Genomic DNA, 25,622 nt, shown 5'->3' on the forward strand with positions numbered 1-25,622 from the left:
AGGCATAGGTTAAAGGTGAGAGAAGGGAACTTTAGAGATATGCAAGGAAAGTTTTTTTACACACAGGGTAGTAGATGCCTGTAACTGGCAGGGGAGGTGATAGAAGCAGATACGATAGCAAAGTTCAGGAAACATTTAGACAGACACATGGCATAATAGAAGGAGATGGATAATGTTCAGGCCGATGAGATTAGTTCAGAATAGCATCATGGCCAGCACAGACGTTGTGAGCCAAAGGGCCTGTTCCTGTGCTGTTCTATGTTCAATGTTCTAATATATTAGGTGTGATCTGACAGTGCCTTTTCCAATTTTAGCCATACACCCCACACCCATGTTATACCTCTACTCCTGTTGAAATAAAGGCAAAAATTCCATTTGCCTTCCCAATTGCCTCTGAATGTGTATGTTAGCTTTTTAGTTTTATGTACAAATCATTTTGTGTTGCTTTTTAAATAATATTCAGCTCTTCTATTCTTTGTGCTATTTTCCATGTTCCATATTGTGTTCCATCTGCCAAGCTTCTGTCCACTCACTCAACCTGTCTATAAATCTGTGCAAACTATTTGTGTCATCCTCACTGCCTTTCCATCTATCTTTTGAGTCATATGCAAACTTGGCTAAATCATTTTCCTCATCCCAATCATTGCTAGATCTTGAAATAACTTAGACTTCAGCATTGATTCCTGATGCAGTCTGCTGTCCTCAAAATGTTGCCTGGACTGAAGTCAATTAGCTATAAAGTGAGGTTGGACAAACTTGGAGTATTTTTGCTAGAGGTTGCAGGCTGAGGGGCGACTGCATAGAAGTGTATAATATTGAGTTCATGGATAGGGTGGCTAGTTGTGGTCTCTTTCCCAGGGTGCAAATGTCAAATCCTAGGGGGCAGAAGTTTAAGGCAAGAAAGTGTAAGTTTAAAGGAGATGTGCAAGGCTAGTGTCCTGAAAATGCACACTTACAGAGCTCTCTTTCTTCTAGTAGTTAGCCAATCCTCCATCCACAGTATCCCAAACCCCAAGACCATGAGCTAATGTTTTTCTTGAAAAGTGTACATGTAAGGTGATACTTTGTAAAATGCTCTTTTGAAAATTCACATATTATATCCACTGATGCTCCTTTTGCTACCCTGCATGTTCCCAACACAAAGAATTCTAATAAATTTGCTCAGCATGAAACCAATCTTTTCTTGATTGCACAGTGTATGCCTGGATGAGAGAATCCCTTCAGAATGGAAGCAGACCATTTTGCCCATCAAGTCTACACCAATCCTCTGAAGAGCACTCTACCCAGACACACACTCCTACTAACTCACCTACACATCCCTGAACACTATGGGCAAATTAGCACAGCCAATCCACCTAGTCTGCACATCTTTGGACTGTAGGAGGTAACTGAAGCATTCAAAGGAAACCCACGCAGACACAGGGAGAATGTGCAAATTTCACACAGTGGTCCGATGTGGAATCAAACCCAAGTCCCTGGCACTGTGATGCAGCAGTGCTAACCACTGAGCCAAGTGTTTTTTTTACAACAGACTCTTAACATTTTCCCCCATAACTGACCATTAGTTACCTGTTTCTCGTCTCCTTCCTTTTTCGAGTAAGGGTGTTACAATGGCAGCTTTCCAATGCACTGGGTCTTTTCCAGAATTAAAGATTCTTTATAAGATTTAATAATGACTGAGAAGGAAGTCAGTGAAATACTCCAGCACTAGGTGATGAGTGAGTGCAGCTGGCTAATGTCTTATTGTCTGGTTTTTTTTTCCCAGCGTTTCCACCCATCATCTCTCCAGGATATACGATCAACAATTTGCAAAGTGCTGATTCTGGGTAAAAAGCCATTCCTCACTGCTCCCTGGCATCATGCAAAAACAAAATCATAAAGCAGCAAGGCACTACAGTGTCCACCAGCTGGTAACATTTATATTGTTCCCAACCTCAGTAAACACTTCATAAAATGCAGTTTCCTCCACACACTAAGAAAAGCTTTACATTAATCAAACTGAAAATTCGAGTATAAATATGGGTTTGCAACTCTAATTTCTCACATGACAAATTCATAATCCAGTCATGTTCGCAAGCTGCTTTCTTACAAAGGATATATTTTTCCCTTTGCTGGAAAAATGATTTAATAAAAAACTCATTTTTCTGTTATTTACAGCTCTGTAACAGAATGGTAGATGCCTGTGGTTTTTGAACATTTAAAAAATACATCCTCCTATTTTTTTTAAAATAAAAGTTTTACTTGGTCCTGCAGCACCTCTTCGTTAGGCACTAACTTGCTTACTGAGACCCTGTGTGAAAGAAAGGAATCATATGTGCACATTTCTGGCTGAAAATGTGCAAGCACTAAGCATACTGATGAAGAGAAAAAGTAGGTCTCCAAACTCCATTCCTGAAACAGGTGCTGGATCCTTTATATCTTCAAATGACAGCCCCTTTCACCATCATTTCACTCAAGTAGTCATGCCCAGTGCTGACTGTTATCAGTAATATCAAACCTTGGGACTATCTATCACTTAACTAATTCCTGACTTACTCCCAAAGGATATAAATGTATTGGAGGTATTCAGGACCATAAGACAATGTGATGTATGCCAGAAGTAGGCCATTCAACCCAACAAATCTGTTTTGCCATTTAATGAGATCATGGCTGATCTGCTGAATTTCTGAAGAAGAGTCTAGGCCCGAAACGTCAGCCTTCCTGCTCCTCTGATGCTGCTTGACCTGCTGTGTTCATCCAGCTCTGCACCTTGTTATCTCAAATTCTCCAGCATCTGCAGTTCCCACTGTCTCTGGTCTGCTAATCCTCAACTTCAATTTCCTGCTGTTTCCCCATAACACTTGATTCACTTACTGATTAGAAATATGTCTATTTCAGCCTTGAATATATTTAACAACACAGCCTTATTAGCCTTCTGTGGTGAAGAATTTTATAGATTGGCTATCCTCTAAGAAATGAAATTCCTCCTTATTTGTCCTAACTGGGCAATCCTTTGCTCTGAGATTATGTCCTCTTGTCCTAGGCTGTCCTACAAGGGGAGGCAATCTCTCTGCATCTTTCTTGTAAGCACTCCTAAGAATCTTGACTGCTATATTAATGCCTCCTCTCATTCTTCTAAACTGCAATGAATACAGGCCCAAACTACTCAACCTTTACTCATGAGACATTGCCTCCATACCAATATACCTAATGAACCTTCTCCGGATTTCCTCCAATGCCAGAATATCTTTCCTTAGATAAGGGAACCAAAGCTACTCACAGGATTCCAGCTGCAGTGTGACTACTGTTTCGTATAATTTTATCAAAACTTCTAATTTTTATACTCTGTTCTCTTTTAGAGAAAGGCCAACATCTCATTTGCCTTCCCTGCCACCTTCTGAACTTGTATTCTCGATTTATTGTGATTTATGCATGAGGTCTCCCAAGTCTCTCTGTGCTTTATTAAAAGTGTATCATTCACAGGATGCAGCCATTGCTAGCTAGGCAACATTTGTTGCCTATCCTTAATTGCACAGAGAGCAGTTCAGAGTCAACCACATTTCTGTGGGTCTAGAGTCACATGTAGGCTAGGCCAGGTAAGGATGGCAGTTTCCTTCCCTGAGGGACATTAGTAAACCAGATGGGTTTTTCCTGACAACTGAATGCTGTAGCATTTTGTAATATCTCTCCATTTAAATAATATTCACTTCCTCTGTTATTGCTGCTGAAATGTACAGCCTTACATTGTCCCACATTATACTCCATCTGCCATGTTTTTGCCCATTGGCTCAACCTGTCTATACCCCTCTGCAGATTCAGTGTTATCCTCGCCAATTGTAAGATTCTGTAAGTAAGATTCCCTACAGTGTGGAAACAGGCCCTTCGGCCCAACAAGTCCACACCGCCCCTTGGATCATCCCACCCAGACCCCTCCCCCTATAACCCACACACCCCTGAACACTACGGGCAACTTAGCATGTCCAATCCACCTAGCCTGCACATCTTTGGACCGTGGGAGGAAACCGGAGCACCCGGAGGAAACCCACACAGACACAGGGAGAATGTGCAAACTCCACACAGACAGTTACCCGAGGCTGGTATCGAACCCGGGTCCCTGGCGCTGTGAGGCTGCAGTGCTAACCACTGAGCCGCCGTGCCTCCATCACTGACCCTTATGAACCTCCACAAGTCCTGAAAATGCCCCTTATCCAACTCTGTGTCTTTGGTTAGTTAGGTTATCTTCTGTATATGTTACTATATTACTGTCCAAATACGCTGGGCTCTTGTCTTATTAAGTAGCCTAATGCAACATATTGTATCTACTGGTTCTCCTTTATCTATTATGCTTGTTATTTACTCATAAAATGCTAATAAATGTGTAGCATAATTTCCTTCTTCATGCAGCCAGCTGACACTGTTCGTTTATCTTATGTATTTCTTAAAGCATTGCTTTATGTTTATTATAATAGACACTAACATTTTTACAATAACAGATGGTAAACTAATTGTCCTATAGTTGCCTGTTCTTTTTTATTTCCTTCCAAAAGAGGAAACAGCAAATTCTTGACCTAGTAAACATGAATAAAACATGATAGTTTCAAGCCAGGTTATGTGCACCTTGTATGGGAATGTGCAGGTGATGGCATTCCCAGTTGTCCGCTGTCATATGGCACAGAAGGGAACTTGTGAGTGCTGGTACTGTCAGGTGTCTGGTGCTATCGTCCTTCCAGGAGGTAGTGCTTCTGAGTTTGTAAGATGCTGTTCAATGAGAGCTGGGAATTTGTCATTGTGCACTTTGTAGATGGTACATACTGCTGTCATTATGTGCTGGTGATTAAGTAAGTGAATGTTTGATGTGGTAAATGCGGTGTCAATCTACATGAATTTCTTATGCAGACAGCTGATGCAGAATGATGGGTTGAATGGCCTTAATCTGGACTGTACCAATTCTGTGATTCTGTAAATCTGCAACCCTGTTACACTGAGATGGAGATATTAGCAACTGTGTCACAGCTGACAACACTAATGCTGAGGACAAATTTAGTTGAGTGAGAAATAGGAATAATCAATAGATATGAAAGAAAAATGAGAAATGTGAATACAGGCCTACTCTAAAACCTTGGAGAAATGTAGCTCAAATTGTGTTGGCAAGTATGTGGATGAAATTTTCCCTGAATGGGCAGGGTCAAGGATATGGAATTGGAAATTTTTGACAAAACCCCTCCCGTTCTGACTTTCATTTGTAAATTAATCTGACATCATTTTGCAAATTGATGGCTGCCAGACGGGGTCATCAATGATTCAATATTGAGAGGTGGAACTTGAGGTGGTGGCTGCGTCATCTCTTAACTACAGCAGCAAATACTGGGGACATGTTCAAAGGCTCCTCCCAACCCAATCCCTGAATCAAGCTGTGGATGGCAGGATACTTGTCGCCAGCTGCAATACTGTTTGTAATGCAGGTACACAGTCTGCAGAAGGCAGGATGCCAGGACAAATATTGCATTGTCTATAATGAGGCAGAAATTCAATCAGAAGAGGCCTTGGAAATGCACATAGGGGAGCAGCAGGTAAACCTGAAGGATGTTTATCTCCTCCAATTAATAGAAATCTGTTTTGAACTCCAGTTGACTGTATGGAGAAGGAGGGCCAGATCTTCGAGGATACAGAGTTACATCTGTGTTCCCTGTGTTCCATCAACTCAGATACTGTCACCTCCTTGAGAATAGTTTGAGAATGGAGTCAAGGTCTTATCCTTGTAGGAGCACCTCTAACTTTCAGAAGACTGCACGAGTTTAGGGCAATGTTGAGCCCCAGACAGATGATGCACCTCTGGGGTCATCTGTAAGGTGGCAGATGGTGAGTAAAGAGTGTGTGGAGATCTGACAAAGGGACCAGAAATGTACCCAAGGCTTGGTTTGGACAGTAAAAAAATCCTTTCAGACTTTGGGTGCTGTCATTCCCTCTCAACCGTCCTGATGAGGTCCTCCATTGAGACATTGGCAACTCTCATGCAGAGTCACATCCACCCAGAAAGATAATGGATTATAGAGAAGCATGGAGACCTGCTTCTCATTGTCTTGTTTGTGAGCTCAAATGAGAAGTGTAAGGCAAGAGATGAGTGAGACACTTGGGCTTTTCCCCCAATGTCCACATCCTTCTCAGCTTAGCAGGAAATGATAAGTACACCTTACCAGGTAGGGGTGCCTGTTAACTCCTATTTCTGGCTCTTCCTTCAGGACACTCTTGGACAATGAAGTGAATACTGACTCCTCTGGGACACTGCCACTGATACCAAAGCCTCAAGATGTTGCAGTGACAGAGGAGAGTCCTGCAGCTGCTCAGGAACCCCTTGATATTCACGGCTTACTACATCCAGGGTGAGCAGAAGAACATTGAAGACTTAGTGATGACAACCGGTGGTGTGGAAAGCCTACAGTGAGCTGGGGATAGCGCAAAAGTTTTAAGAAATCACTCTGGATGCGCTCGGGCATCATGGCTGTTATGATTATTATTCCAATGAGAATCAATCATTTTACTAAATATTTAACTTGCTTTATGAAGATTTCCATAACATGTGGGTCACTAAGCAGCAGTGCAACAGTTCCATGAGTTGACCAAAGTATTAGCTGGGGGTGCCAGTGGTCATTTGTGTTCATCATTTGCAGATTGCAGATGCAACAGGTGCCAACAGTGGGTCTGGGCTTCCGGCAGAGATGAGTAGTCTCTGCACGCCAAAACATGAAGGTTTTTGATTGGGTGGCTGAAGTTGTTATGGTCAGAAAATTCTTGTGACTCTAAGGGGTCCCCAATACTCCATTGCACTAACTCCTGAAAAGTGTCCTCTGAACACTGCTCATGTTGATCAAGATGTTGCTGTTACTTTCCATCTAGGATGTCTCACACTTCACTGTCTCCAACAACCAAAGCCTCATCCCTCTGCAACATTAGGTCTTAGAAAGTGCAGCATACCCTCACTATCTGAGAGACCTGGCTGGATAGCAAACAAGTGCCTACAGAATCCATTGATGTTGGTCACAGATGTTTTGGATGTTGAGCAATTGAAATTGTTCGCAGTTAATGAAGAGATCTGCCGGACTGAGGGAGTCTGGATGGCCACTAAAGAGAAAGTCCACCTGGGGGAATTCAGCCATGATGCCCAGGCCTCCAGCTCTATCAGCCTGACCATCTGCATCAGTCCTGATGAAGTTATCCTACTGGTTTACATACAGGAAGAGAACATCTGTCACGTCTCTGATGCAGTGATGTGTGGCTGATTCGGAGATGCTGCACTTGTCGCCTGAATGAGCCTGAAGCATAGGAATTCAGGGCCCCAGTGGTCACTACAGCCACTGGCATCAGATACCAATCAGTGCAGCCAGAGGAAATATCCTCCACAACCATGTTTCACATAAGGGCACAGCCTCTCAGTACAGGCACAATGTTCGATGACACTGTGAATCTGACACCTGACAGTAGCTCCTCTATTGTTTGTACTCCCTGGTCACTGGGTTCTCTTGTCTCCATGCCAGTGACCCTCCAGATCACTTTTACACCCTTCTGCCACTTTCCTATCATCTATCTTTGCAGATAACTGAAACAACTCCTCAGAGGCACAATATCCCGTCACCAAGTTAGTCTCTATTTTCACATGAATAATCCTTGACTATAGGACTTCCTTATTCAAAGTCAGCTACCAGGGTGTTCATATCTCTGACATTCACCCTTGTTATCTGTTAGCCAGGGCTCCCTGATTGGACCAGATTAACAGCCCCAATCAGGGAACTCATATTCTATGATGCCCAGCTGGCTGACCTCATTAAATCACTACAGTGATGACTGGACAGCTGTTGTCCACTTCCATTTGCCTTCTTCTCTCTCCCTCTCAGGTCCTCCTCCTCCTCACTAACCTCGCAGGAATGCACAATGCCTTTGTCACCTGGTCTCTGCTGCTATAAGGAGGGCAATCTGCTTCAGCACTTCTCAGTCCAACATCACTCATAGGTCTGTTTCCAATGGGCTTCCACCAGGGCTAACTGCTCAAGGAGGCCACAAAACAAAACAAATGATGGCCTTTCTGCATCTTCTCAATTAAATGAAAAGGCCTCAGTGAATGACTCCACCTCGCTCACCACCACCCCCCCCCGCCCCCCACAAACCCCTCTGCAGCAACGGCAACATCTACATCCCTGTGGCTACCCTTTAAACACTGCTGTACTTTCAACCCAACACATTTCTATGCACTGAACTCTAAACTTTGATGGCTCGTGAGGCCACTTTCAGCAGCCTCCTCAATCATTTTAATTAGCTTTCAGTAGCCTGCTTAGAAACTGCGAGTCCCTACTCACCTTCACATCTGTCCCTGGTGAAAGTGCAATCAGTGTCATAATGTTCGGGCTCAGTCTGATGCCATGTCATACCGACTCCATCAGCCCCAGGTTTGTGATGATTTACTTTGTGTGCTGTGTAAACAGGTGATAGCAAATGTTCATATCATAGTTTTTATTTAATTTTAATTCCAAGTCGAAATGAATCTTTGTGGGCTTGAGGAAGCTGCTACTAAGATACTTATATGGAAGAGGGGAAGGACAAGTAGTTCATGGAAATGATCCTTATTTATTTTTGAACCAGCAAAGTGGAAGGAGCCACAACCAAAGCTGCAAGAATAAGCTTGTAAAAATGATGAATAATTAAAAGTGTACAAAAATATAGAAATTCTACATAACATTCCACTTAATGACATGAAGATTTGTTGATAAATTGATTTTAAAATTGTAAAAAATAATTAGAAGTTATAGATTTGTTCGCAATTGAAATTGGCCCACACTTCTGAATTGGTACAGATCTTCCTTACAGCTGACCAAGGGTAGGATGTATATTGTTCCAGCAGTAAGTGAGATAAAATGATTTCCAGCACGTAAAAGCTTGCTTTATTCGGTCTGGTCTACTTCCTGCAGGATATATTCCGTATTTGCCTGTCATTGTAATGATAACATGAGCCAATTGATGTGACTCATATTACCCACATACTCTGCAAAAATCTTGCCTTACCTTAGATTTCTTTGCTTTTGTACCATTTACCCCTAAACAGAAAGTAATCTAAGTTAGCAGGTTGAGACGTTACCACTTTTATGTTGTGGTTCATTCATTACTTAAGTGGTCAATTTTTATTCACGCATGGAATATTTGAGGGATGGTCTAAACATGTATCTGCAGAGTAGATACTTTCAATATATTGGAACTCAGAACTAGAGGTACTGTTAAGAACTAGAAGAAATGTTTCTTCCTATCCATCCAACGTATGCCCCTCATAATTTTGTACATCTCAGTCAGAGCTCCCTCAGCTTTCTCTGCCCCAAGGAAGATGTCATAAGCCTTTCCAGTTTCTCTTCATAGTTGAAATGTTCCAATCTGGGCAACACCCTGGCGAATCTCCCTTGCACTCTCTCTAGTGCAATCATATCCTTCCAATAGTGTGATAACCACAACTGTACACAACTTAAATAATGCCTTGAAGAGTTATATCACAACCATTTTCCTCGTGTTCTATACCTCGACTAATGAAGGCGAGTACCCCAATGCCATGTCAACCATCTTATCCACCTGTGCTCCAGGCTTCAAGACTACATTGATACACCCACCAAGATTCGTCGGATTCTCTGTGCTTCCTAGGGTCCTACCATTCACTATGTGCTCCCTTGCCTTGTTAGTCTTCCCTAAGTGCATCACCCATTTCAGGATTAAATTCCATTTGCCATTGTTCATTCCATCCGAACAAGCCTGCCATATCCTACAGCCTAAGGCTATCCTCTTCCCGATTTACCTCACCATCAAATTTCATGTCACCTGCAAACTTATTGATCAAACTTCAAACATTCATAATTAGGTCACTAACGTACACTACAAACAGAAAAGGACCAAAGGACACCACTGCTCACTGAGTTCTAGTACAAAAATAATCCTCAGCCATTACCTTCTGCCTCTTGGCACTAAACAAAGTATAGATACAATGCACCAAAATGGCTTGAATGACATGGAGTCTTAGCTTTTTTCCAGTCTCTCATGCGAGTCCTTATCAAAAGCCTCACTGAGTCATTGTGGGCTATACCCTCTGTATTACCCTCATTCTTGAACTGAGTCAATTCTTCAAAACAAAACAAAGATCTTCCCTGAGAAAACTATGCTGACTGCCTCTAAATCCTTTTCTTTCCAAGAGGAGATTAATTCTGTCCCTCATCATTTTACCGACTGTGAGAATTTGCTGTGAGCAATTTGGCTTCTGTGTTTCTGACATTATAACAGTGACTACATTTCAAACAATCCAGGTTGGTCAATAAGGCGCCACACAGAAGGTGAGGAAACATGATGCTAATACTTGCAATTGTAACATATATAGCTGTGGATTGAGCCCTGGTTAGCAGAAATGAAATAGAGAGTAGGATTAAATGGTCACTCTCAGGTTGGTAGGCTCCAAATTAAGCGTGGCACAAGAGTCAATGCTTGGGTCTGGACTGTTCACAATCTATTCCATTTCACTGTGGGTACCAAATGTAATATTTTTAATTTTGTGGGTTTGACAAAATTAGGTGTGAACATCATCTGTAAGGATGATGTAAAGAGGCTTCAGGGAGATTTAAGGATAGTAAGAACTGCCGATGCTGGAGTCAAAGGTAACACAGTGTAGAGCTGGATGAACACAGCAGGCCAGGCAGCATCAGAGGAGCAGGAAAGCTGATGTTTTGGGTCAGGACCCTTCTTCAGAAAAAAAAAGAAGGGTCCTGATTTGAAACATCAGCTTTCCTGCTCGTCTGATGCTGCCTGGCCTGCTGTGTTCCCGCAGCTCCACACTGTGCCATTTCAGGGTGGTTTAGACAAGTTGAGTGAGTGAGCAAGAATATGGAAGGAATGAAGGCACAGGGTATTTCTTAAATAATGAGAGATTAGAAAGTGTTGCTGCCCAAACGGCGCTGGGTAACCTTTTCCGTTTGTCACTGAAAGCTAGTAAGCACATGCAGCAAGCAATTTGGAAGCAAATGGTGTATTGGTGTATCACAAGATGATTTGAGTACAGGATTAAATATATCTTGCTTCAATTGTACAACGTCTTGGTGAAACATCCCCTGGAGTATAGAGTGCTCCTTAACTAAGATTGGATGTATTTGCTGGACACAGTGTGCAATGGAGCTTTATCAGATTAATTCCTACAATGGTCTAGCTACCCCAAGAGGAGAGATTGAGGAACCTCTGCCTGATTTCTCTGGAAATAAGAAAAATAAGAAGTGATTAATTTTATAACTACAATATTCTTATCGGGCCAGACAAAGGTGATGTAGAAAGGCTGCTTCCCCTGGCTTGAGTGTGTCGAACTAAGGATCAACAGCTTCAGAGTAAGGGACGAGTCATTTAGGACTGAAGTGAGGAGATCAGTCTTTACTCAGAGAGTAGTGAATCTTTAGAATTCCCAACCCCAGAGGACTATGTAATGAGTACACTTAAGGCAGAGATTGATGGATTTTATAGATATTAAAGATGGTCAGCCATGGTGTAGAATGGCACAGCAGGCTGGAGAGTCTGTTTGGCCTACCTCTGCTATGTACTCTGTATGTCTCACTGGCCGTAAAATATTTTGGAACAAACTTGAAAGACAACATATAGACACAAATCACTCTTTGCCTTAGGCCTTGTGAAAACCAGTTCTGTTGTATCTGAGAAGTTATGAATGGCATTGAAGACAGTGCAACATTCAGTGACCAGCAGTGAAATGGATAAGACTGAGCATTTGGAACCTTCTACAGCCCATAGCATCAAGAGGATGATACATCTCAGCCTCCATCAGAATCACAGATGCAAACACTCTGCTAAATCAATTCACTCTGTGTACTAATAAAAAGCATGTGAAGGCATTGGATACTGCAACAACAGTAGGACCTGACAAAATACTGGCAATAATATACCAAGGACTTGTACTCCAGACTTAGCCATGGGCCTTTGCCAAGCTGTTCCAGTACAGCTAAATCATGGCATCCAACTGGCAATGTAGAAAACTGCACATGTGCACCCTGTCCACAAAAAAGTGGGGCCAATTACTACCTTCAATCTCATATTGATCTTCAGACAACTGACAGAAAGTTTGAGGACACTACGACTGACTGGCACTTGTTCAGTAATACCTGGCTCCCTGATGTTCGGTTTGGGTTCTGCTAGAATCACTCAGCTCCTGACTTGGTTCAAGCAAACATCAACAAAGGAGCTGAATTCCAAAGGTGAAGTAGAAGTGACTGCCCTGACATTAAAGCCACATTGAAAAGAGTATGGTATCAAGGGCCAATAATAAAATTAGAGTCAATAGAAATCAGGAGGAAAACTCTTGGCTGGTGGTAGTCATACCTCACACAAAGAAAGTTGGTTATGGTTGGTGGAGATCAGTTATCCCTGCCCTGCGTGTTCACTGCAGGAATTCCTCAAGGGAGTGTCCAAGGTAATATCATTATCGGCTGCTTTATCAATGCCTGTCTTTCTCGCCTTATATTAGAAGTGAAGATATTAAATGATAATTACACAATGTTTAGCACCATTTCTAACTCTGAAGCAGTCTGAGTTCATTTGCAACAGGCCCCAGATAACATCTAGGCTTAAGTTGATAAGTAGGTAGTAATATTAATGCCTTGCTATTGCAAATGGGAAATGATTAGGATTGATGGTCCATGACAGTATGGATTGAAATTGGCTAAATGATAGGAAACAGAGGGTGAGTATAGATGGATATTTCTCAGATTGGAGTTGGGAGCAGTGTTCTCTAGGGATTGGTGTTGGGACACTTGCTTTTTCTGATTTATCGAAACAACGGTGGCAGGGTGGCTCAGTTGTTAGCACTGCTGCTTCACAGAGCCAGGGACCCGGGTTCAATTCCACCCTCGGGCAACTGCCTGTGTGGAATTTGCACATTTTCCCCATGTTTGCCTGGGTTTCCTCTGGGTGTTCCAGTTGCCTCCCACAGTCCAAATATGTGCAAGTTAGGTGGACTGGCCACAGGAAATCCAAGGTTATAGGGATGGGTTGGGATGAGACTGGGTGGGATGTTGTTTGGAGAATTGGTGTGGACTCAATGGGCTGAATGGCCTGTTCCTATACTGTAAGGCTTCCATGAATTTGGAGATAGCTAGGGAGAATAGTGAATTCTGACGATGACTTCAGAGGGACATAAAAACCAAAAGAACTGCGGATGCTGTAAATCAGGAACAAAAACAAAGTTGCTGGAAAAGCTCAGCAGTTCTGGCAGCATCTGTGAAGGAGAAAACAGAGTTAATGTTTCCGGGCCCAAAACGTTAACTCAGAGGGACATTGACAAGTTGGTCAAATGGGCAGACATTGGGGGATGATTTCAATGCAGAGATATCTGAGATAATGCACTTTGGTAGAAGAAACATGAAGAGAAATACAGGCACAATGGTACAACTTTGAGGGGAGTACAGGAACAGTGGGACCTTGGGGTTCAAGGGCATTAATTCTCTGAAAGTGGCCTGGCAAGTTGAAACAGTTGCTAAGAACACTAGTAGGATCTTTGGGTTTATAAATACACAGAATATAAAAGCAAGGAAGTGATGGCACACTGTTAAAAATCATTTTTAGACCACATTTGGAGTATTGTGTTCAGTTCTGGGCACCTTATTTAAGGAACGATGTTAAAGCCCTGGAGAGAGTACAAAGGAGATTTACTAGAATGATACCAGAAATGAAGGATTTTAGACACCAGGAAAGATTAGAGCAATTGGGCTTATTCTCTTTGGAGCAGAGAAGATTAAGAGATGGCCTTATTGAGGTATTCAAAATTATGGACAGTTTTGACAGGATAAAGAAGGATATTCTGTTTCTGCAAGTTGGTAGGTAGGTAATCTGGAGTCAAAATTTTGAAATTGTCAGCAAGAGAGCTAAGAGTGAGATGAGGGGAAACTCCATTACTCAGAAAGTTGTTAGGATTTAGAATGTACTTCCCGGGAGACTGTTGGGAGTGGATTCCAAAGGATGTTTCAAAAGAACTGAATATATATTTGAAAGTGATTGATTTAAAGAGATATAGAGAAAGGACTGGAGAATGGGACTAGCTGGAAAACTCTTTTGAGACCTGGGACAGACATGATAGGTCAAATGGCTCCTTCTTTACAGTAAAATTCTATGATTCTAAAAGTATCACGACTGATCATCTCCAACATGAGTCTGACCTTTTCTCCTTGACATTCAAATATATTACAATCAGCGAATACCCAACAATCAACATCCTGGTTGTTACCATGGACCAGAAACTGAACTTCTGAGGAAGGGTCACTGGACCCAAAATGTTAACTCTGATTTTTCTTCACAGATGCTGCCACACCTGCTGAGCTTTTCTTGGTTTTGTTCCTGAACTGGGCTAGTTGTACAAATACTGTGGCTACAAAAGTATGTCAGAGTCTAGAAATTCTGAGATGGCTAACTTACCTCCTGACCAGTCAGGACATACAGCCCCAAAAATGCTCAAGAAGCTTGAATTCATCCAGGAGAAATCAGCCTACTTAATTGGCACTCTACCCTGCAACATTCAATCCCTTCACTATCAATGAACTCTGGTGGCAGAGTGTACAGTCTACAATATACACAAGAGCGACTCACCAAGGCTCCTTCAATAGCATCATTCCAACCTGTGACCTCCTTCAACAAAAGGACGAAGATAGCTGATTCATGGGATCACCTGCAATTTTGTCTCAAATTCTTACATCATCCTTACTTGGTATTATATTCTCATTCCTTCAATGTCGCAGGGTCAGAATCCTGAAATCCTCTTCCCAATAGCATTGTGGGTGTCTCTCACCTCTAAGCACTGCAACTGATTAAGATATTAACTCATAAACAATTTCCCCAGGGCAATGAGTGAGGAATAACAAATGCTGACCCAGACAGTGATGCCTACATCCCGTAAATTAATAAATAAAAATAACCAACTCCAACTCATGCTCCTATAAATATTTCTGATGAAACAATTGAAGAGGATAGCATTGAGGGGTGTTGCCTTGAGGAATTCCTACAGTGGTGTTCCATAAAATCTGGATAAATTAGTGTTTATAGAGTCCTCTGAATGAGCTTAAGCTACAAATGGCACATTTAGGAGCATACTTTCAAGTCTGGCCCAATAATAAAAAATCTGGAATTCATTTCCTGATGAGCCATTGTTTAATTTCATAATGTACTCTTTCTTTGACTTAATTTAAAAACATCAGCATCACACCACAGGGATACGTTAAGAGCCTGACAAAGTGAGGAACGATAATCTGCCATCATAGGTACAGAATTCTGACAAAAATAATATTTGACCTCAGAAATGCCATTTAATGCAACGATTTATTTTATAACAAATTCACTTTCTATGTAACGGAGATATCAGTCACAAAACACAGGGAGCTGTATAAATTGTGTAGTAAGGGGTTTTTTTAAAAATTCACTCATTGGACTTGGGTGTTGCTGGATCAGCCAGCATTTATTGCTCATCCCGAGTTGCCTTACAGAAGGTGATGGCAAACTGCCTTCTTGAACTGATGTAGTCCATGTGCTGTATTATCTCTGGACTAGCAAACCAGAATGCTCTAGGAACTTGATATAGGTCCCACCATGGCAGATGGTAAATTTTTGCTTGAGGAAATATCTTGCATTAGAAAGCCCAACCAAGACAACCATGTAATCACCGTTGACTGGTGGAGCAAACTTCTTCTGGATGTGTCTGGATCAGAGTTTACTCTTCTTTGAACCAGGGTGGATCTGGCTTGATGCTAACGACAAAGTGGGCAGGTTGGGGGATTATACTGAGCCATAAGTTTACAGATTGTGGAGGAATTCAGTTTTCCTGTTGTTAATGGCCCACAGAGTCTCATGGATGATTACTTGCTGGATTTGTTCAAGTCTGTTCCACTTATCTTGTTATTAGTGCTGCAGAACATAGTAACCTGGATCCTGAATATAAAGACTGACATTGTTTCTTCAAGGACTGAGATGGTTACTCTTCCTGATAATGGGATGGACAAATATATCTGCCCAAGATTGGTGAGGATGAAATCAAGTGGATTTTTCCTCTTGTTCATTCTCCATATATTTGCTTCAGGCCTAGTCTAGCAGCTATGTCCTTTGGGAACCAACCAAGTCAGTCAATATTGGGGCTACCGAGCAATTCTTGATGATGGACGCAAGAGAAATTCACAACAAAAAACAAATTGATGGAAAACCTCCAGGCCTGGCAGCATCTTTTGAGGGAAAGCAGTGTTGTTGTTTTGGGTTCAGTGACCCTTCTTCAGAACTGCGTGTAGCTCAGAAAAGATTGGCACGTACACTGAAAATAAGTTAGGAGGAAGGGAAATGAGTAACCAATAGGTAGAGATGGAGCCCAGAGGGAAGAAAAAGTAATTGGGCAGACAAAAGATTGGGTAAAGGTCAGCGTGAGAGGATGAGTTGCTGCTACAGTGGGTTGATTGTGAGAGCAGCCCATGTGACGACATAGCTTAGTGCATGGGGTTGGAGCAAGGACATGGAAGAAGGCATTCAGTCTCTCAGACACTGCATCTCATTTTCCCCCAGATACCAGATCTTGTCATCAAATGGGCTGCTCCCATCACGAAACCACTTTCAGCTACTAATGGTCCCATTAGCAAATCTATATTCTTCCAGGTTGACCATGAACTGCTCCTTTGTCTGCCCAATCCCAGTGTATTCTCTTTGGGCTCCATCTCCACCCAATGATTATACCTCACCCCTCCAGCCCGCCCCACCTTCGGCATATCTACTGACTTTTTCCTCATTACAATCAGCTCTAAAGAAGGGTCACTGGATCTGAAATGTTAACTCTGCTTTCTGTCCATTGATGCTGCTAGGCTTGCTGAGATTTTCCAATAATTTTTATTTTTGATTTCCAGTATCTGCAGTTCTTTGACTTTTTTTGACCATAGTACATTATCTGTCCTCACCACCCTCCATTACTTCTCCAAGTGATTTTCAACATGGAGAATTACTGAATTATCAGCTGAGAGTTGCGGGGTGGGAATGGTGGAGGTCGGGGGCTGGTGGAGGGGTGTGGCTGTAAGTAATAAACAATGGGACGTTTCATAACCAATGTTTGACATGATGCCATGAGACATAATGGAGCCCATATCAATGTAGAGACCTCCCAGAACAACTTTGTACTGGCTGGATACTACTTTATTTCCACCTCTGTTGGGTCTGTGTGGTTGGTGGGACATGGTATAGCTGGGAATGGTGATAGTCTGGGACATGATTCCATGATTATGACTATGTCAGCTGTTACTTGATTAGTCTGTGGTGAGTTCTTGGCATCAGCTCCCAGATGTTAGTAAGGAGGATTTCATAGAGTCAACAGGGCTGTGCCTGCTATTGCCGCTTCTGACGTCTTAGTTGATGTCAGGTGATACATGCAGTTTTGATGTTTGTTTAAATTTGTAAATGTTTGATGCAACTGAAGAGCTTGTGAAACCTTCCAACAGAGCAATTAAGTGTGAGCCACATTACTGTGGGTCTGGAGTCACATGGAGGCCAAAGTAAATACAGGCTTCCTTCCCTAAAGGAGATTAGCTGACCAGATGAGTTAGGACAACAATCAACAGTGATTCCATGGCTATCATTAAGTTAGATTTTAATTCCAGGCTTTATTGAATTATTGATTGAATTGAATTCAATTCAATAGCAGATCATAGCCAAATTTAACAGCGAACTGTGTAGAATGATAATGGGACAGACATCCAACAGGTTGGTCAAAATAGTGGGTTTTCATGAATATTGTAAAGGAAGAAAGTAAACTAGAATGTGGAGGGCCCAGGGAGGAAATTTCAGAGTTTAGGGTCTTAGGGTCTGAAATATGGCTGTCAGTGGTACAGCACACAAAAACCAGATTCCTATGAAACCAGAGTTAGATGGGTGCAGAGATCTTGGGGGATTAGAAGGTCAAAGGAAATGACAGAGATTGTGAGGGAAGGAGGACTGGCCTCATCCGTGAGTTCCCTGTCTGATCCCCATTTAACTCATTTAACTCAATTATAACCTAGATACACAACAAAGAAGTTCCCTCTTCTGTACAGTCAAGTTGCAAACTTGGCAATATAGCCCCATTCATTTCAATAATCTCCTTCTAACTATCTCTGTGTACTTGAGTTAGCTTTACAGGAGCAGATTCAACATGATGGCAAACAGCAATCAAAGAACTCAATTTAAAAAGCTCCAAATTATACAGAACGTGTTTTTTTGGGAAAGACAAGTAAAAGAATCCTAACCTCACTATAATTTGAAATATGTCCCTTCAGGCTTTGAATAAAGCACACCCAACAGAAACCAGCAATCAGCAATTCCTACTTTTATTAGGAGGAGAAAGGATTGGTTGAAAATGTATCAGATTACAGGGATCAATCAACAGCAGGACAAAGAGACTGGTAGAAAGATCATGTTGGAACGTAAGGGAAATCAGCCAACAAAGCAGTGCCAAAACTACTGAAAACTCAAACCTTCAGGAGGGTCTCCTGCTTCACTATTAAAATACATTAATTTTTAAAAGAAGGGTTGTGTGTTAAGAAATGGCTTGAATTCCATGGAGCGCGGCAAGTCTTTAGTTTTACATAAAACTATGAAAACAAACTCTGAAGACACAGCTGAGGCTTTAGCCATCTCATGTTGAGTTTTGACCGCACAGATTGAGTAACGTGGCTTTCTTTTCATTTCAAATTACCAGTGCATTGATCTTGGATCACTGTCTACAGTGAGTGTTCTGAATGGGACACGGTTTCCTAAACTTCTGCCTGAAAGCCAGCCAATGTTATTAATAAGAGGTTGATCTTATATATTAGTAGCTTAGCTCAGTATTAATATCGCTGTGTTTGTAACCTAATGAGACTTTTCCTTTAAATCTCTATTTATCCTGTATTTTGACCCTTTTGTTACCCTACATTCTTCGACATTTACAATCATGTTGACATACCACAAAAATATACAATTACAGAATTACCATCCTCGTATATTACTCAAACGGATTGGGAATATTATTAAATCTATTGTTGTATATTTAACAGTAAGTAGTTGTTTTCATGATTTCTGAGTTCTTCCTCTTTTCCTCTGGTTCCTATTCTTTCCCAATTTCTGTTGCTCATTTTTCACTCCCAACTTTTCAACTTTTCTATTTTCATGCTTTTCTTTTTTATATTCTTTTCTCCTTGGCTTTCTTAGCCGCTTCCAATTTTCTTTAAAATCAGTTCCTCCAACTGTTCAGTTACTTCCACTAATTCTAGTCTTTCTTTACTCTTGGTGCTTCTTGTTGCTTCTTATTGCTGTTTATCTTATTCTGTTTTCACAGCATTGTTCCTTTTCATTTACTTCCCTGTTTTTCTCATTCAGTACTAATCTCTGCTTGTTTTGACCGTTTGCTCTCCTTTAATCTGCTTCTCCTTTCATTCATTGTCAATGGGATCTTAAGATATCCGGGACAGTTGGGGGGTGGTGTATGACTATCAAATTTCTGCACGTCTGAGATCCGAGTCACATGTAGCACAAGAAATAGTTTGCACCATGTTCCTGCCCTTTTACATTACTTCCCAGATTTCTGGGCTTTCCCCATGGGTGAAGGAGCAGAATGTTTAGTTTGAACATCTTTGGCTTAAACCGAAGTTTTTATGTTGCCTTGTGGTACCAGGAAGAGAAGGTTGCACTTATACTTAGAGGATTTAGATTCAGGTGTCCTTAAAATAACTCACATTCACCTACAGCTTAAATGGGCTTTGCAGATTTTCTCAATGCAGAACATGAACAAAAAAAACATGGTCTTCTTCTAAAACTAATTAGTGTAGAGAAATAACAGCTAAACTGTTCCTGTTGTGACTGAGATAAGCTGCAGGAGTTTCAGATTGTCTGGAGAAATTCAGACTGGAAAGGATGTTTCCATTTCAAAAATAATCTACAATAGAGTGGCAGGCAGGAAGCATAAATATCAAGAAGATGCTACTAGTCAGGGGTGATTTGAAGAGAAAGAGAACTCTTTATGACTGAAAGCCCCTCCTGTGCTCAAGAGAGAATTTTATCTTTAAGAATCATGTACAATTATGAATAGCAAAAGACCATTAGTTTCAGCAAACACCTCATTGCCATCTCTCATCCTCAAAAATATCAGATGAGTGATTAATTAAGTGGTTGCATCTGTCATTAAGGAAAATCTCACTGCGGTATGTGTAAGACAACACGAAAAACTCCATAATAAAAGCCAAGTACAGCAGATGCTGGAAATCGGAAATAAAATCAAAGTGCAGGAAATACTTGGTAAACTTTCACTTTGAAGGAGAGTTGAGACATTGACTTGGTTTTGTTCTCCACAGAGGCTGCCAAACTTGCTGAGTTTTTCCATCAGTTTCTGTTTTTGTAGCAAAAATCCATTACTTGTCCATTCATAGACTTCCCCTGATGTTGGTTAGGAAGAGACAAGTTGAAAAGCACACTTGAAGTGAAGCATTCAGAGTAGAGAATAGCAAGACCTTGGCAAGCAGACAGAATTCAATTCTCAGTTTAAAGTTATGAGCTGTGGTTGGAAATTTCCTTGGAGTTGCTCCCATTCTACTGCCATCACTTCACCCAAAACCTCATCAGTGCATTACAGCGTGCTTCCTGACACACTTCCAGCAAAGTTGCAACAACAGAAACAGAGGAGCTGTGCTAAACTTATGAGCTTGTGATCTCACATTAAATCAAAGTATTAAAGAAATGTTATGGTTTATGTTTTTAAATAGCTATTACTTCTTTTTCAGTTCTCTATTCAAAGGAGGTCTGGTCCACAGCACCATGATCTCTACTATCGGTACGGCAATCCTCATCAGCTAGAACAGAAATGTGATCCACGTCGGCAGTCTAGACAGTTGAACCAACCAACTCTGAAGGTGTTTGAATTTCTTTACAAACAAGCACTTTTAGGATAATATTGTTATCCAGAAATGTACATAATGATGGGAGGCAGTCTAATTCTTTTTCCTCCAGATGGTTGATATCTACTGCTCTTTTTGACTGCCATTGATTTTATTTGAAGATTTGCCGATTGATACTCAATGCGTGTGTTCAAGTTATAAATGCACCTTCCTTGGTCATAAAGTCCATCAGACTAGAGCCCAGAGCTTCTGGCTCAAAATTAGAGATGCTGCCACTGTGAAATGCGCTTTTACTTAAATATTAATGCATAGGGAAATTTGAATGCTGAAAACTACAATTAGTTGAATGGGAGTTCCTCTCATGCAAAATGAGGAGTTGGGAGTTGCAAAACTAAGATGCTGGAGTGCAACTACTTATGAAGGCTGAGGTTTAATCGTGTCATGACAAGTTTTCATCAGCACTATAACTGTGTTCAAAGACATTCATAGCAGTAAAAATATGATGGAAAAGTATGACTAAAATGTGGTACAGAAAGTAAGGTTTTAGAGACAGGAAGTTTATACAGCCCAAAGGGATTTAATTTTCCTTTCAGTGCTGAGGTGTACTTCAGTATACAAATTATTTTTTGGGAGGAAATCTGATTTTGCTCTGCATTCTTAAAACTGCATCACTTTTATGCCTTTTTATTGCAAACTTAGAATGTCTCCTTTATAAAGAGCACATGCCCCGACTTCCTTTCTAGAGCAGAACACCTAAAATTGAATGCAGAATTCTAAAAATGGCCTCACCAATGTTCAAACTATGCCTAGATGCCTATGGGTAACGGTTAGCTTGGTCATACACAACAGCGTCATTCTCAGATATAACCACAAAGTGCATTGAATGCCACCTCATTGTACAGGCCATTAGTCTTCTAACATTGAAGTTCAGCTGCCTGGTCTGCTCAGGGCTTCATTACTGTCTGGATTTCTACAGACTCCACAACCTGCACCTGAGAAGAAGATTCGTTCTGGACCCAGAAACTGAGGAGGTCTGGGGCCTTTCTTCTGATGAGTAAGGTAATGTCGGAGGATGAGGTATTTTGCATGCATTAAGGACAGTAAAGTAGAAAGCCAACTGGAACACTCCAGTGACAAGGGTGGAGTCTTCCGTGTACTCACTATGAGGAGTCCATGCAGAATACCATGGTCATCAGAGACCTTCTCATATTATGGTGTTTCAAATGATATAGGAGGAGGTCACAATCAAGAGAAGGCCTTTGAAAGGGTCCTGCAGGCTAACCTGATAGGCAATTGATGCACCATATGTGGATAGACATTTTAGTTTGGCTGAGTGAATAAAGATTTTGGAGAAGACGTAGTTCTGATTTTCCATAACTGAAGGCATTTGTTTGTTTTATTTACACATCTGTAGTTATTTATTGAATGAAATTATCTAAATACCATGGTGATTCCATCATTGCTCCAACTGATTTGGTGCCCTCTGCTCTCAGTCATTCCCACGTACTGCTCTGCTTGTAGCTGTGAAGAATGTAGAGGCTGATTGTTCAAGTCACTGGATATATTTGTCGGAGTCATGCTGATTGGCCTCATTGTGCTGTGAGGCATCAGGGCCTGGCCTGAGACTGTGCTGCCTGCATGTGTGCACCAAAAGCTATCCTCTGGGTGAAGACTAATATATACAGCATCTGACTGTGGGGTCAGGAAATCAGAGGCTGATGAGATCCCCTGCAAAAACATTGAATCTGCACCCTCTTCCTGCTAAAGGTTGAGTCATTCGGGTTGTATTAATGATGTCTCAGCTGCAGTCCCCCCCAGCCATTGATGTGCCATCCTCAAGGTAACCTGCTTCAGTGACCATAGCTCCTCCACACCAACGATTATGGAGGTGTTGCCGCTGCACAGGAGATTTTACATGAGGTCCTTCATCTCCAGCATGTGGATACTCACTGTATGCTCCCCATTCCCCAGGATTTTGTTGAAGTCACAACACTGGCAGACTTCTCCGTTTAGAATGCATGATCTCCCAAAGCTTCAGGAATCACAGCTAAATGAGTACTTACCCACCATTGCAGGTCCAAATATTCACCTCAAAGGGGACTCCAGGAGGCTCCACTTTATCTGCTTGCAGAGATACCCTTCACTACTTTCCTACTTTTGGGGTGAACTACGTAGAGATATCCCAGTCTTCACCTCCACAGCACACTGGTGTTTTTCGGTAAGTTCTTCCCCAATCTAGCTTTGCAGTAAAAACAACTGGATGATATATCTCAGAAAGTTGTGTCTAGATCATATCGAGGTTGGAATTGCAAAGTCTGAAAAATTGAAACAGGGAGCCGAAATACCTTTCAGCTTTGAAGCCCATCAGAGGAGGAAGGAAACTACAGGAACTGTGGTAGCCTCACTAAGGAAGCACTTCCTATTCTGTTTCTGTTTGTATTTTCACTGGCCACCATTTTAACCCCCACTATGATGTTTTAATTAGGAGAGGCAGTCTAGGTGCTCACAATAATTAGCCTTCTCCACCACTAGTGAAGTGATGGATGGAGCTAATGACAGTGCCATCAAATGGCAATTGCATCTGCACACTGATGCTCAGTTTGGGTATTCTGACCTCATTACAAAGAGATGAACTCTAGAAGTGAGATGAGATCAACTTCTCTTGACATCAAGGCAGTATTTGACTGAGCATCGCATCAAGAAACTCTTGCAAAACCAAAGTCAATGGGAGTTGGGGTGAGGAGGGGACTGACTATTAGCTGGAGTCATACCTGGCCTAAAGGAAGATGCTTGTGGCACAAACATAGGAAATTCAGGAGAAACTAAATTGGCCTGGCAACATGTGTGGAGAGAGAATCAGAGTTCTCTCAACACCAATCAATGTTTGTGGACTACGCAAAAGCTGTTTTCTTTTCTTTCTCAAACAAAGGAATATTTGAGGATTAGAGATAATGGGAACTGCAGATGCTGGAGAATCCAAGACAACAAAATGTGAGGCTGGATGAACACAGCAGGCCAAGCAGCATCTCAGGATTAATGTGTTTATACATCCAATGTATGTTTAAAAATTTTTGAATGTATTTTTTAACTAGATGTTTTTGGTTTATTCTATTTTTCTCCATTTATTTTGTTGATAAACTTGTTTTGTTGTGAAAACAGCATCTGCAAAATGGTGTGCTTATGTTTCAGTGAGAAACCACTTCAGTAAAATCAAAACAAAGCAAATTATGCTCTATCAAACCAGAATACAGTCAGGGATCTGACTTATCATCACCATAACATCAGCTAGGGTCACCCCAATGTTCAATAGCATTAACTGCACGGAATCCCCCACTAACAATATCTTGGGGTTATCACTGAAAGGAAACCGTACCAGCCACCTAAATGCTATGGCTACCTCGGTAGATCACAGGTTACAAATTCTACAGCGTGCAACTCGCCTCCTTCATTTTCACCATCTACAAGACACAAGTCAGGAATGCAATGGAATATTTCTAACTTGCCTGGATGAATGCAGCTTCAACAGTGCTCAAGACTATTGACACCATCCAAGACAAGGCAGCTCACTTGATTTACACCTCATCTACCACCTTCACCCTTCACCACCAAAGCACAATGGTAGCAGTATGCACCAACTACTGCAGCAATCCACCAAGGTTCCTCCATGAAAGCACCCGCTAAACCCATGACCCTGCCATCTAGAAGTTCAAGGGTAGCAAATGCATGGGGACCCCACTTACTGCAAGTTTCACTCCAAGCCACACATCATCCATCCATTCGAAATATTGCCATTCCTTCACTGTTACTGGGTCCAAACCCTGGAACGCCATTCCTAACAGCATTGTCTGTACCCCTGCACCCCAACAACTGTTGCAATTTAAGAGAAGTGCACCAGCACCTTCTCTGGTACAATTTGGGATGGTCAATAAATGCTGGATTAGCCAAAAGTTAGCCACATCCACTGAACTAGTAAAAAAAAGGACACAATTTTAAGAGTTAATCATTGAGGTTCTGCTCAGTGTCTAATTTGACATAAAAAAAACACTGAAAACATATTCACCAGGTAAGTTCTGGAGCGGAAGGTTGCTTGCATGGTGTTTTCCAGCTTCTAAGTCCTAAGCGTGTAAGGAACAGGGTTTTGGTCAATGTCCTTCACAGGCTTCTCCTTCACCAACTTAGATTGTGGCCAATTGACTCCAATTCCTGCCTTTGCTACTTAATAGACAATGTCTGCTTCATCCTGCTATTTTTTGCCTTTCTCACTCACAGTAGGATTTAGTTGCCAATCTTAGGTTATTTTGATTTAGATGGAGGTACAAACAGATGTAAGAAGCAGCAGCTCAGCATGTTAGAAGTCGGTAAGTGAATGGGAGTTGCAACTAGTTGCAAAAAAATGAGGGCATCTCTGTCTGTATTGCCTGGATGCCTCAACCCTGTGGTTCCACCTGATCAACATCCATCCCCTTGCTGTTGCTCTTTATTTGTGAAGTAGACGTAGGGAACTTCACAAGTGACATACCATTGTGCTAAGTCTGAAGTAGAAAGGGTTAAGAAAGGTAATATCTCAACTTATTGGATGGAAACTAGTCACAAAGTTGCTGTCAACCATAAAAGAAAGGCATAAAGATTAAATGTAAAAGATCTTACAAATGTCTGTAAGTACATAATCCAGTCTCTTCAAAGTCTCTTTCATTATGAAGGCAGCTTCATACAAGCAACCAT

This window comes from Stegostoma tigrinum, chromosome 8, assembly GCF_030684315.1.
Source record: "Stegostoma tigrinum isolate sSteTig4 chromosome 8, sSteTig4.hap1, whole genome shotgun sequence".
Classification (NCBI taxonomy): Eukaryota; Metazoa; Chordata; class Chondrichthyes; order Orectolobiformes; family Stegostomatidae; genus Stegostoma; species Stegostoma tigrinum.